The sequence below is a fragment of the Anabrus simplex genome, chromosome 1, assembly GCF_040414725.1.
Source record: "Anabrus simplex isolate iqAnaSimp1 chromosome 1, ASM4041472v1, whole genome shotgun sequence".
In the NCBI taxonomy this organism is placed as follows: Eukaryota; Metazoa; Arthropoda; class Insecta; order Orthoptera; family Tettigoniidae; genus Anabrus; species Anabrus simplex.
This window is the reverse complement of record NC_090265.1, coordinates 1,502,555,344-1,502,569,108: the sequence shown is the minus strand read 5'-3', so window position 1 is coordinate 1,502,569,108 and position 13,765 is coordinate 1,502,555,344.

Below are 13,765 nucleotides of genomic sequence, written 5' to 3'. Positions count from 1 at the left end.
CTTCTTGGAATTACTGAACCTAGAATTTCGCCTACAGAAATGTTGTGTTACTAGAGTGAATGTTGAGCGGAGCAGCTTTCGTTTCCGAGGGCCCTGGGTTTGACTCGTGACTGGATTGTGGATTTTGACCGCGAATGATTAATTACCGAATTTACGCGAATAATACCCGGAATTTAAAAAAAATGAGGCACAAAATTGGGGTGCGGGTTTTATTTGAGTCAGTGTTGGCGTTTTTTTTTTTTTTTTTCAAAATTAGCCTTCCTAAAGTTAGGGTGCGGGGATTATTCGGTGGCAGGGATTATTCGCCTAAATACGGTAATCTTGATCTAGAACTGGGCGCTGTATCAGTCGTAATTCGCATCTCTTCACATACACGCAACACCATATAACCAACCACCGCAGAAACAAGCAGTGGTGAATCCATCCCTCCAAATACTATGGTCATATGACGAGAAGTGGTGTGCATGCGGGGTAACGGGTGAGAGGGTTAAGTACGGCTGTTGCCCATGCGCCAGTCTCAACTCTCAAGGCCTGACAATAAACATCCGTTCCGTTCGCGATGACTCTTGCGAACTGAAGTACTGTTGTGAAGTTTCAAAGTGGTGGTGTAATTGTGTCTTAGTTACAAATTTACAGTATGTCCTGTGTAATGAACAGTTTGATTAGGAAAATGCATTGATTCAGGGAGCTCGCATTGTCTGTGAAGACTGATATTTGTAGCTTTGAGTGTAGTAGGCCCATATCTCTTATTTGTGCCGTACCTACCAGCTACCGCGACTTCTCATCACATGGCGTCAGGAAAGGTAAATCGACAAGTAACGCCAACACCAAACAATTGGGAAATGTCATGAAGAGTGTTTTTACGCTCCACTGAATAATTTTACGGATGTTGCAGATGTGTAAAATATTCGAGTACATTTCCCGACACGAAGCAAAGTAAGTATGCAGCATAATTGTTGAAATCGTGAGCATAGCCTCGAGATCTCCAGTTTTACACAGAATCCGAAACGCGATGAGGTAGTATTTTTATCTCAAAAATCCCACACGCATTGGCTGGGATTAGAACTGTAGCCGCTGTGGTCCGAAATCAGTGGCAATGCCATTCTGCTATCACACACCTCTAACAAAATAAAATTAAGGGAGCCTGATGAACTATTATTATTATTATTATTATTATTGTTATTATTATTATTATTATTGTCAGCATTGAGGCTTTCAGTTCAGAAAGTCCCGGGTTCGATGTCCCGACCGGATCGGGGAATTTCATATCTTCTGATTAATTCTTATGGCTCGGGGTCTGGGTGTTTGCGTACGTCCAAACACTCTACTCTTCATATTCGGCTAACATACCACACTACCAACCACCACAGAAACACGCAATAGTGATTACATCCCTCTACATAGGGTAGGCGTCAGGAAGGGCATCCGGCCGTAAAACGGGATCAAATTCACCTGTGCGCAACAGTGCGCACCCGCGACCCCACAGACGTAGGAAGATTATTATTATTATTATTATTATTATTATTATTATTATTATTATTATTATTATTATTATTATTATTATTATTATTATTTGATTCTGAGTTCATTATAAATTGCACTGTTTTATTTCTCATCTACCGGGCCAGTTGGCCGTGCGGTTAGGGGCGCGCAGCTATGAGTTTGCATCCGGGAGATAGTGGGTTCGAACCCCACTGTCGGCAGCCCTGAAGATGGTTTTTCGTGGGTTCCCATTTTCACGCCAGGCTAATGCTGGGGCTGTACCTTAATTAAGGCCATGGCCGCTTCTTTCCCAGTCCTAGACCTTTCCTATCCCATTGTCGCCATAAGACCTATCTGTGTCGGTGCGACGTAAAGCAAGTAGCAAAAAAAATCCCATCTTGTAATCCTGAGAAACGCGAGCTATAACATACCGCCTCGCCTTTGTGTTTGTCTCAGTGCCATATCATCTTTATTGGAGATACTTACTCACTCTGGTCACACGCAGTCGCTTCTGTTTCTTCGCGACGAAGTGCTCTGATTCATTACCTTGTGCTTGATCTTACTGCTTTGTATTTAGTTTGGAACCCATCTCAGGTCTGCGGGATATATTATACGAGCTGCTGCTCATACCCTTGGTGACCATTGGGCTTGTCCCATGACGATGACTCATCACGTTCACCATCTCTCTCACAGTCTGCAATTTCCTACTTCCCTCTCTCAGCCCGCAATCTTAGAGGCAGTCACCTGACGTCATATCAATAACAAGATGCCTTAGCAGAATGCTGATCCTTACAGGGCGAGGGTCGCTCTGCTCCCATGTGACACATTATGTGGCAAGTCCGTTTGACTTGTCTAGGGATAAGGAAGGGGAGAAATGGTGGTCAGCATGTGACAAGTGACTTGAGGGTGAGTTTACTTCAAAGGTCGTTTCCTTCTTTCGCGACAGAACTCTTAAATACAAACATTTACAGTTGGTAAGTATAATAATTATATTGAGGATCGAGACGTAAAAACAATTACATTATACTGAGGATCACAATTGACTGCACTGAGCATAATCCTGCCCAAAATGCTGTGGGTTCGTATCCCGATGCAGTTAATATTCTCATTTCAAAATGTTTAAATGTGATTAGGCCGTGACAGAAGATTCAATAGGTTGTGAAATATTACCTTTCTTACCAAAATTCCAGTCTTTAGCGTCTCTTAATTCCACCAGTAGACAGGACGTTATAGGGCCTATACATTATGGCGTTATGTTGCTATTATTATTGATAAAATAATGACAATCATAATTCATATTATTATTATTATTATTATTATTATTATTATTTAAAATTGGTAACAATAATGTAATAAGGAAAGAAGATTTAGAAAAAGAAAAGCAATGAATTAACAAAAAATTTAGCAATTCTGGGATAGAAAAATTCTTTGCCTGGTGTAAAACTATACGAATCATTCGAAACCATGGAAATCCACCGCAAGGCGGCTGAATGTGCAGTCCGAATCCGAGATTTCACAAATGGATGTTTAGTCGCACTACCTATTTCACGTTGTCAAATCCCTAGTTGTATTATTATTATTATTATTATTATTATTATTATTATTATTATTATTATTATTATTATTATTTTCTTTTTCTACCACTTTACCCACACCTGTGGGGTCACGGGTGTGATCTGTGTAGCTTGTGTGTATCTGGCCGTGTTTTACGACCGGATGCCCTTCCTGACGCCAACACTATACGGAGGGATGTAATCACTATTGCGTATTTCTTTGGTGGTCGGTAGTGCAGTGTGTTATTATAGACATATGCTGCAGACATAATCGAAATTAACTTTTACCTACGTATACCTTTCTTTATAAATGGCAGCGGAGCTTGCAATATTATTGTTCCTTTTGGAAATATTTGTAATATTAATGAAGTCATCTCCAATGTAAAGGCTTCCACTATCCGTAAGTCATATCCCGTCACTTTTACCCCAGCTGGTTACACTCGTACTCATTTTTGGTTGAGTTTAAGTGTATAAATAATAATAATAATAATAATAATAATAATAATAATAATAATTACTTGTGACTATTGTTAGCCATTGTAAGGTAGACCCACCGACGAGGGTGGGTGGCATCTGCCGTGTCTAGGAAGATGCATGTTACTGTGGTGGAGAATAGTGTTGTATGTGGTGGATGAGTTGCGTGAATGTTGGAGACAGCACTTAAAACCAGTCCCCGAGTCAATGGAATTAATAATTTAAGATTAAAATCCCCGACACGGCCGAGAAACGAAGCCCACCGCGCTGCCCAATCAGCCAAGGAGCGGAGCAAGTAAATGTGTGTCGTCGTCCTGAGGTGGTGCAGCTCTTTTCAGGCACACCGCCGCTAGAATGGAGCTGCAGGTACAACGTAATATTTTCTTTTATTTCTTTTATTTTTTAAATATTTTTGTGCATTTCTCTTTTTGTGCTCTTTTTCATCCTTTTTCCCTGATCGTTTCATTCTTAACTTGTTTTACAATTTAACGACAACACACACACTCAGTCCTCGAGCCAATGGAAATATCCAATTAAGGTTACAATCCCCGATCCGCCGGGGAATCGAACCCGCGGCCCCAGGAACCAAAGGCCAGCACGCTAATCATTTAGCCATGGAGCCGCGCAAGTACTAGCCCTCCTGTCATTCTTAAATCTCGGACAGTACTGGGAATTGAACCCGGACCTCTGCGCACGGTAACTAATTGCGCTAACTGTTATGCTATGAAGGTGGACGGTGTATTGGAAAAGGAGCTTGTAATTAATTCTTGTCCCTATCATAACAATGCGCCAGATCTTACTGAAGGTGGAGAAATAATGGTAAGTACTTTCAACTATGAATTGTGTGCGATCGCACAGGTTCATCTAATTGCGCGCAGCCGTGCAATGCACGATAACAGAGGAACATCCTTCTAGATTATACAGAATATTGATATGGCTCTTTAACAACTACATTTATAACACAAGGTCTCGTATATTTACTACTACTAAGTCACTCCTATTACTACTAAAAACAAACCCCACAGCACTTAACGCCCTTGAAATGTCCTTGGCCTGTCCAGCGACCGCTGCTCAGCCCAAAGGCCTGCAGATTACGAGGGGTCGTATGGTCAACAGGACGCATCCTCTTGGCCGTTATTCTGGGCTTTCGAGACCGGAGCCGCTATCTCACCGTCAGATAGCTCCTCAATTCTAATCACCTAGGCTGAGTGGACCTCGAACCAGCCCTCAGGTTGAGAGAAAAATCCCTGACCTGGCCAGGAATCGAACCCGCGGCCTCCGGGCGAGAGGCAGGCACGCTACCTTACACCACGGGGCGGGCACTACTACTACTACTACTACTACTAGTATGTATGTATGTATGTTTAGTCCTCAGCCCGAAGGCTGTTTGAATTCTCAACAGCTCCGCCATCAGCTGTCATAGATGGCCTAGGCATCACTGAAGAGGCGTACTAGGGAAATGAGGAGTGAGGTAGTTTCCCGTTGCTCTTCTCACCGAGCTAGAAGTTGCTATTACATATCAGTCTGCCAAGCCCACTGAAATGAATGCACCGACCGACCCTATGAGCAATATTTTCACACCATTCATAGCAAGGACTGACTGCAGAAGGAATGGCATTACTAGTATCACTCATACCTCAGTCACTTTCATTTTGTCAAAGCCAAGGATAAACCTGAGACAGATCAATGAAAGAAAGACAATTGCTCTAGCCCATAGCAGAAGACAGTGCACTGTAAACACTAGGTCCTGCCAGTGTTTAATAATAATAATAATAATAATAATAATAATAATAATAATGTTACTGATAACCTCAGAGTTTCTGAATTTTACCTGGAAGTCTCATATTCGATATCCTGTAATGTCTGTTAGCCATATAGTTCATCAATCCTCATGGCAAATTGTAATCCCTCAGTAGGTTTCATGGGCAACGGAGTTGTATCGACATTATGTTTGTATAATAGTAATATAAGCCTTGGTCCGTTTCGCGTCAATCTTAGGAAAGATTCGCACCAGTTTTAACACGCCGTTCTTGTAATATGGTATAGCCACGGCAGCAATGCAGTCAGAGCCCCTCGCAGCAGATCGAGAACTCAGTGCAGATGGAATGGAACAACAAGAGAGAGATATTTCACGAGAGCCCATAGGCTTCATACTCACAGAGCCGACATCGTTAACCAAGTAGTTGTTATACTCTTATTTCCCAGCTTCGACCTTAGCCGAACCACACAGCAACCCATGTGATGCTTGTACCAGAAACCCGAAAAGTGTCTAAGATATAGGTATAGCTTGGTACGTCGGAAAATAGTGAATTGAGGCCTATTTGTGATGACTATTCGCATTTCTTAAGGCTAAAATTGATCCGCTAACCTCACGAACTTACTTTGTTTGGCGTATATTCTATTCCGTGAAGTCTGGCAGTGGTAAACGAATGGTTCTGTAAATGGGTTAAATAACTCAGAAATATTTAATATGAAGATTGTCGGCGAATTTAATAACATATTAGAACTGAGGACCGAATTTATTGACGGATGAATTGCCTGGTTTTGATGTCTGTGACAGAGAATAACTGTTACTCCATGGATGTTTGCTGCCACAAGACGTGCTGTACACTGGGAACGATTCATCAGCCCCGCCTGCCCGCCAGGCAACTTGCTCTACGTGCACGACCTGCAAGTTGCATACTTTAGCCCAACCCCTCCTGCCAGAGTGGTGATAACTATTCCTGTCTAAAGCCCCCATATATCCAAATACTGAATCGGTATTTTGCATCATGAGGACATTTCTGGTGTCTCAAAGAAAAGGATAAAATACAGGGTAGGAGAGAAAGAAGAATTTGAACAATTCTGAACTCTACCTTACCATTATTGTCTGGAGAGTTTTGAAGTCGATCAATTCTTTATTTAGTGTATGCTATTGCTCTGAGAGGGGGTGCCTGGCCGAGGCGGTAAAGGAGTGCTCGGATCGCCCGGAAGGACGCGGGTTCGAATCCCCGTCAGGAAGTCGTAAAATTTAAGAAACGAGATTTCCACTTTCGGAGGTGCACATGGCCCTGAGGTTCACTCAGCCTACACCAAAAATGAGTACCAGGTTAATTCTTGGGGGCAAAGGCGGCCGGGCATAGAGCTAACCACTCTACCTCATCAAGTGCCGAGGTTATGGATAGTGGAAGCCTTTACCTTCCACCCCTCCAAGGGCCTGAATGGCCTGAACGGAGATGAATTTGCTTACTTTTATTGCTCTGAGAAATGTGATGGTGGTAGTGATTATTGCTTCAAACGGAGGTAAAACTGGGCAACTATCCTGTCTTAACACTTATCAGAGGGAAAACATTGAAGAGGTCCGATCCTTGGAAGAATGAGGTATCGGAAAAAGAAAGAGATGGGTCACGAAGGGTATGAAAATGAAATATACCCCAGGGATCATAAACATCGGTTCGGAAGAGACCAAGAATTGATCAAGGGACGTCGGGTAGGAAAGATACAAGTGAGGAAACGGCGCAAGTAACTGCGAACATATCAGACTTGGCTAGGGGTCTCGTAGTCGCGAATCCAGGCTCAAAAGTTGAAAGGCCCTGGTGATTATCCCTTTTAGCCACACCGCACGACAGGCAGGAGATAAAATGAGGCATTTTGCTGCTTCACCCTCATGGGGAAGCTCTGAGAAAATAGGAAAGTACTTATTCACAAACTGTTAAGCGGGCATAAGACGATACAACGGTTGAGGAGGAAGTAACACGTTTCATTTGATGGAGACAACACTCTTCGACGGTATCCACCATGATAGTCCAGTGGGTGTAAGGATATATATTCTCAACCGACTTCGCTGACAGATCATTCTATAATTAGCTCTTTTCTTACAATTCGCTTTATGTCGCACCAACACAGATAGGTCTTATGGTGATGATGGGATAGAAAAGGTTAGAAATTGGAAGGACGTGGCCGTGGACTTAATAACGGTACAGCCCCAAAAGTTTCCTGGTATAAAATGGGAAACCACGAAAAACCATCTTCAGGGCTTCCGACAGTGGGTTTCGAATTCACTATCTCCCAAATGCAAATGTACAGCTGCGGGACTCTAACCACACGGCCAACTCGCACGGTGAAATAGTTTTGAGGTCAGTGGTAGAATGGTTGTTGTTCTGAGGCAGCTCCCTACAAACAGCAGCTTAAGAAGAGATTATTAATGCACTGGAAATTCCTTTAAGGAGCGGGGTGGTTATTGAGTAACATTACTGTTATCTTCTCACCAAGGCAGCTCGGTACAAATTCTGGTAAATACAAGCGAACCCTTTCAAATTAGCAGTCATCCCGTGCTTCGAATTCAGTGTTTTAGTGCAGAATCCTAGGCTTACCATTGAAGGTGTCATAAACTTGTAACATGTAGAATGGTACCTTATATAATTCTTTAATAATATATAATATTATATTCCGTATTTTATGTAATTAAATACATATTTGGTATTGTAAATAAGGATAAGAATTTAGATATGATATCACAGTATTTATTTAAATATTCTGTATAGATATATTTGGGCACAGCCTTTGAAACAGGAAGTGTTACAGGAAATGCCTAAGAAAACTAGTATTAACTTAAAATATACCGAGCTCGACAGCTGCAGTCGCTTAAGTGCGGCCAGAATCCGGTATTCGGGAGATAGTAGGTTCGGACCCCACTGTCGGCAGCCCTGAAGATGGTTTTCCGTGGTTTCCCATTTTCACACCAGGCAAATGCTGGGGCTGTACCTTAATTAAGGCCACGGCCGACTCCTTCCCACTCCTACCCCTTTCCTGTCCCATCGTCGCCATAAGACATATCTGTGTCGGTGCGACGTAAAGAAAATACCAAAAAAATTTACTCTGTAAATACCCTCTCTTATACTTAAGATATTACAAATTCACTGCGTGAGTTGATTATATATATTAGCTTCCATTCAGGAGTTACTGAATTCGGACCCCTCCGTCAACAGCCTAGAAACAGTTCCCTGGCTGGAAACAATAGAAATACTCTTCCAAGAAGAGAAAACATCATTATTAAGGAACTTTTCTCAGACTGATATCAAGAAAAGACAAATTGATCGTCCATCTACGAATCTAAATATTTCGTAGATCTGTGGCCGAACGAGAAATCCGCACAAGCTCCAAAAATCGAGGAGGTGGTGGTGATGGTGGTGATTACTGTTTTAATAGGAAGTACAAGTGGGCAACCATCCTCTGTAAAACACTAACCGGAGGGAAAATATGGAAAGGGTCCAACACTTCGATAAATGAGATATTGTTCAAAGAAATACAAGGTCCATGAAGGGCGTGAAAACGAAGGACTTCCTATCCCTCGCAACCTAATATCGTCGGTGTCGGAAAAGAACAAGAGTTAGCCAAGGGAGGTCGGATAGGACAGATGAAAGTGAGGAGTCTAGCACAAGAAAGTGGAATTAATGTCAGGACTCATCTAAGGTCCCCGTGGCCGCCAACTCACGCTCCCAAGTTCAAATCCGCTGGGGCTCCTTTTAATCGCCTCTTACGACAGACATTGCATACCTTGGGTGTTATTCTACCGCCTCCACCCATAGGGGGAACAAACCTGACGTCTGTTAAGGACTGGGTATGCTCGTGGTGTTTACAGTACCTGGATAAGAGATTCGAATGTAATTATTAATAAAAATGGAAATGCATTACCCAAGTTTGTTCTAAAGGACAGTCTGCAGAATGAAACCCAACCACAAACTGTTCAACAGTCCATGTGTTGACAAACGATATACGTTAGAACAAGCTTTCGGTTAAAGCACTGAGTATTTAATGACAGTTTTGAATGATTTTTTTAAATTTCAGCTTAACTTTAACTGCATTTTTTCATTAATGGGGGCGTTGATTCCTTCCTGCAAAATGTGATCCGATTATTATACGATATGCAACATGAGTCAACTAATATTCACTTCAAATAACTTACAAACCGTTAAAATTATAGAGCATCTCTTTCCCTTTGTTAATAGCCTTTTATGAAGGGCTCATAATCAGAATTGCAGTTCTTTTCTGGAGAGTCAGTATCTACCAAGATAACAATACTTGTTTTGTTGTTTCAAATGGAACTGCACTGTTTTCAACTAGTATTATAGCCATGAACATAGCAAATCTAGGGGTATGAGCATTTTTTAACTGCGGCAACACGCTCTCGAAGAAATTGATTGTCCTCAAACATGCCACGGAACACCCAATTCCAATGAATCGGTAACAAGGCGGACAATACACGCATTACGTATGAATCGTGAGTTTGTTCACGTACAGTGACCCTTCACCTTCTTCTGACAGCTAGGTATTCACTCTAACGCGCACGTATATACATTATGATAACACTGCATGGTTTAATGTTTTAAGATTGTCGTACGTAACAGGTAAAGGAAATGCGGCCATGCGACGACCTTCAAGGGACACCATTATCATCCTGACGTGTGATGATGACCATCATTCCTCATATTATGTACTATATATTTAAACATGTTATATTATTGCCTAGGAGCCTCCTCTGTATGTCGGAAGCCTGGAGAGCTTTAATATTATGACAAATAAAATACTGATAAAGGTTTTAGAAATGTACTTGGGACCACTTGACTATTATTTAGTCCCTCCAAATACAACACCCTAGCGTCAATCATTTGAATACACAAACTTGTCTTGTCGGCTTTCATGGAATCCTGCCATCTTATATTAGCCTTCCAATTGTTCGAATACCGCTGGCTTTAAGGCGGTAGGTAGTGTAGGCAACGTGTTAGGGCGGGCGCGCATGATGTTGCTGTACCATCAGAGACGTCTCTCACACATTTTATCATTTATTGTAATATGGGAAACATTACTAAAGGTGAAATCAGATTTTCAATATCTTTAACGATTTATAGGTTATTTGAAGTGAAGGTTTCAGCTGACTCATCCTGAATCCTGACTTCGAAGAAGAAAACTTCTCGAATGTAACAAAACCCCAGTAAGTGCACAATGCAGTCGCCCAATGGTTTTCTTCTCTCCAAAAATTCTTGTTTGGAATTCAACTTGGATTTTCCAGATCTACTCAAAATATTTGCGCTCTATTATGAACAAATTTATCATTCACATTAGTTCAGTGAGGGATTCGTTGAAGGAAACACAAATACTTATTTTAAAATCCTCCGTTTATATTGCAAGGCATATGTGTGGAGTCTCACATATGGTATGATATGTGGCTGTTGTATTTTAATGACAAAGTGCAAGGTTAATCTGACGGAAAAGTGTTGTGTGCGGTCGTAACGAAAATAACATATTGGTAGTCTCAACAAACCAGTTCAGTGTATCCACTTTCTGTACTGGGTTACGACGCTCGACTAAAAATAATATCGCTCGGCAATCATACGCGGCGAACATTTGCCCTTTTTGCTTACACTTGAGAACAGCAACGTAAAGTCGTTATTCTAGAAGAGTATCAATTTAATGGTTTATAACTGGATTTAAACAATTAGCTTGTTCAGTACATAAGACGGGTTTACTTCCAACGAGGCATGAGAATTCCAATACTGGCGAAATAACAGATTTAATCCATAACCTTGAACATGCTTGAGCGCAGAAAATTCATTATATGCGAACAGTCGTCTCGTCTAAGAAACAATCAAATAACTCATAGGGACTTTCAACGTCATAAAATGGCGTGGAAATGTGACACGCAATAACATTTCTGGCTTGACGAGGAAAGCAACGGATTTTACCTCATTCCTAATTTCTCTTGCATACCTCTTCAGTGAGTCATGGACTCATCTTGGAGTGGTGATTGCGGAACTGTTGGAGGGAATACCATCAGACTTCGTATTGAGGAGTCAACAGGCATAAAACATTAAGATTGTCTCTTTCAACATGCATGGTCCTAGGTCCTTGGTTAGGACTAGGTATAGTGGTGTGCGATTTACTGTATTCCTCCGCCGTGAACGCAACTCTCTGAGACAATCACTGGTACCTCCTTCACCAGGTAGTTCAAGATATATCCTCATTAGGCTTGGAGAGCTTTAATATTATGACAAATAAAATACCGATAAAGGTTTGAGAAATGAACTTGGGACCACCTGACTATTATTTAGTCCCTCTAAATACAACACCCTAGCGTCAATCATTTGAATATACAAATTTGTCTTGTCGGCGTTCATGGAATCCTGCCATCTTATATTAGCCTTCCAATTGTTCGAGTACCGCTGACTTTAAGGCGGTAGGTGGTATAGGCAACGTGTTAGGGCGGGCGCGCATGATGTTGCTGTACCATCAGAGACGTCTCTCACACATTTTGTTTACAATGAGGTCAAAGCGAGAGCGATTCCCATCGATCAACACAATATACGCATATTCATGAAGTGAAGATGATCTACTCGTCTCGTAGCACTCATCTCCACAGATAGCGTCTGGGTTAAAAACAGTACGGTATATTTTCTACTTCAGAGGTACTGGTATTCTCTTGTCACAAAGCACTCCCATTACCTCCCTCCAACACATCCTTCCAGTAAGTATCCTTGATAGCACTTCACGTTAATGTTGGTTTTGCTGCAAAATTAAGGTCCCAAGTAACAGAAGGTCTCGGTCTTCGCCAGATATTTACCATTGACTCTAATATCACAGTCATTCAGGTTTGTTGGATATTCTGTCGAGTTTAAGGTAAGATGAAGACCATATATGTTAGAACGTCATTCCAGTCTTGAACCTAGTGATGCAGATCATATTTGGAGGTTCTGATATAGAGTAAGTTCCATGAAATTTCGCGATGTAGGTCTCGGGTGATCGTGTCCATTACACAAATTAAAAGTAGATATGACAAGGTTGAACCTTGATGGACATCAACTTTGATAGGGAAGTTGTCTGATAACTCAGTGGTGAATCGTATTCTACTAATGGTGTTATCACAGAGCATTTGAACACAATTAATTAGTTGTTCTGGACCTCCATGATCGATCTCGCAATGCATAACATATCAGAAGCGTGGTAAGCGAATGGGCTTTCAATTTGCAAAATGCTTCTCAATTAGTTATCGAGCTTCAGGGTCGGATCGATGATTCCAGATCCTTTGACAAAGTCACACTGATTTTGACTGAGTTGTACAATATCACGCAATCGTTTGTACAGAATTCTTTCGAAAATTTTCATCGTGTGAGACAGGAGAGGGATTCCACGATAATCAGAGCATACAGTTGGATCACCCATGTTCTTGAACACTGGGATTGTGAGACTTTTGACCAGTCTGTGGGTGTATGACTAGCATCCACAATGACATTAAAGAAGGTTGTTAGGTAGTCTATAGCGGAACTATTCAATTATTCGATCTTCCAGAGATCTACCGAAGTTAATCAGGTTCAGGGACTTCATTTTACTAACTAATACTGCAGTCTCCTATGTACTGACAGCTGAAATTGTTTCAGCAAATGAACGACTCAGCAATTGGTAGATGTGTGAATTCAAAAGTTGAAATATTGTCGACTTGCTCTCACCAGCGCTCCAGTGTCCTATATTTCTCCAATAGTCACCTTCCTTGCCTCCTTGTCCTTCTCATCGACAGCCTTGAAGATGGTTTTCCAGGGTTTCCCAATTTCACGCCAGGCAGATGGTGGGGCTGTACCTTAATAAAAATGCCACGGTCGCTTCCTTTCACCTTCTAACCCTTTTCTATCCCATCGTTGCATTAGACCTATCTGTGTCGGTGCGACGTAGAGCAGATTGTAAAGAAACGAAAAATAGTATTTCACACGCGTATAATGGTCCAAGTCTTGACCTCTTTCTTGCATGCTTTAGAACGTTGGTAAATCATCTCTTCTCCCTCCCTGGAGTCCAGTTGTTCATATAGGCCCTGAAAGTGAGTAGCTCTTGCAGTAGCTACATCTTTATTGGATTATCATCGTGCATTGACACACTCCGCCCGGCTCTCTTAAGCTGTTTCTGCCAGCCACTTGAATACACATTGATCTATGAAACCTTTTCGAGATTGGGTAATATTATTTCCTGTCAAAATCCCAATATTTTATTCCACACTCTTTCTAATTTTTGAATAAATAAACGGACTAATACAGAATTTACTCAATAAATATAGGCTATATATTTAATAATAATAATAATAATAATAATAATAATAATAATAATAATAATAATAATAATAATAATAATAATAATAATAATAATAAGGAGAAGAAGAACTGCATTATATGACTCCAGGTGTTGGACGTACCCATGTAAGCCTTTGGTATTGTCACCAACTCGGTGACTTCCGTCTG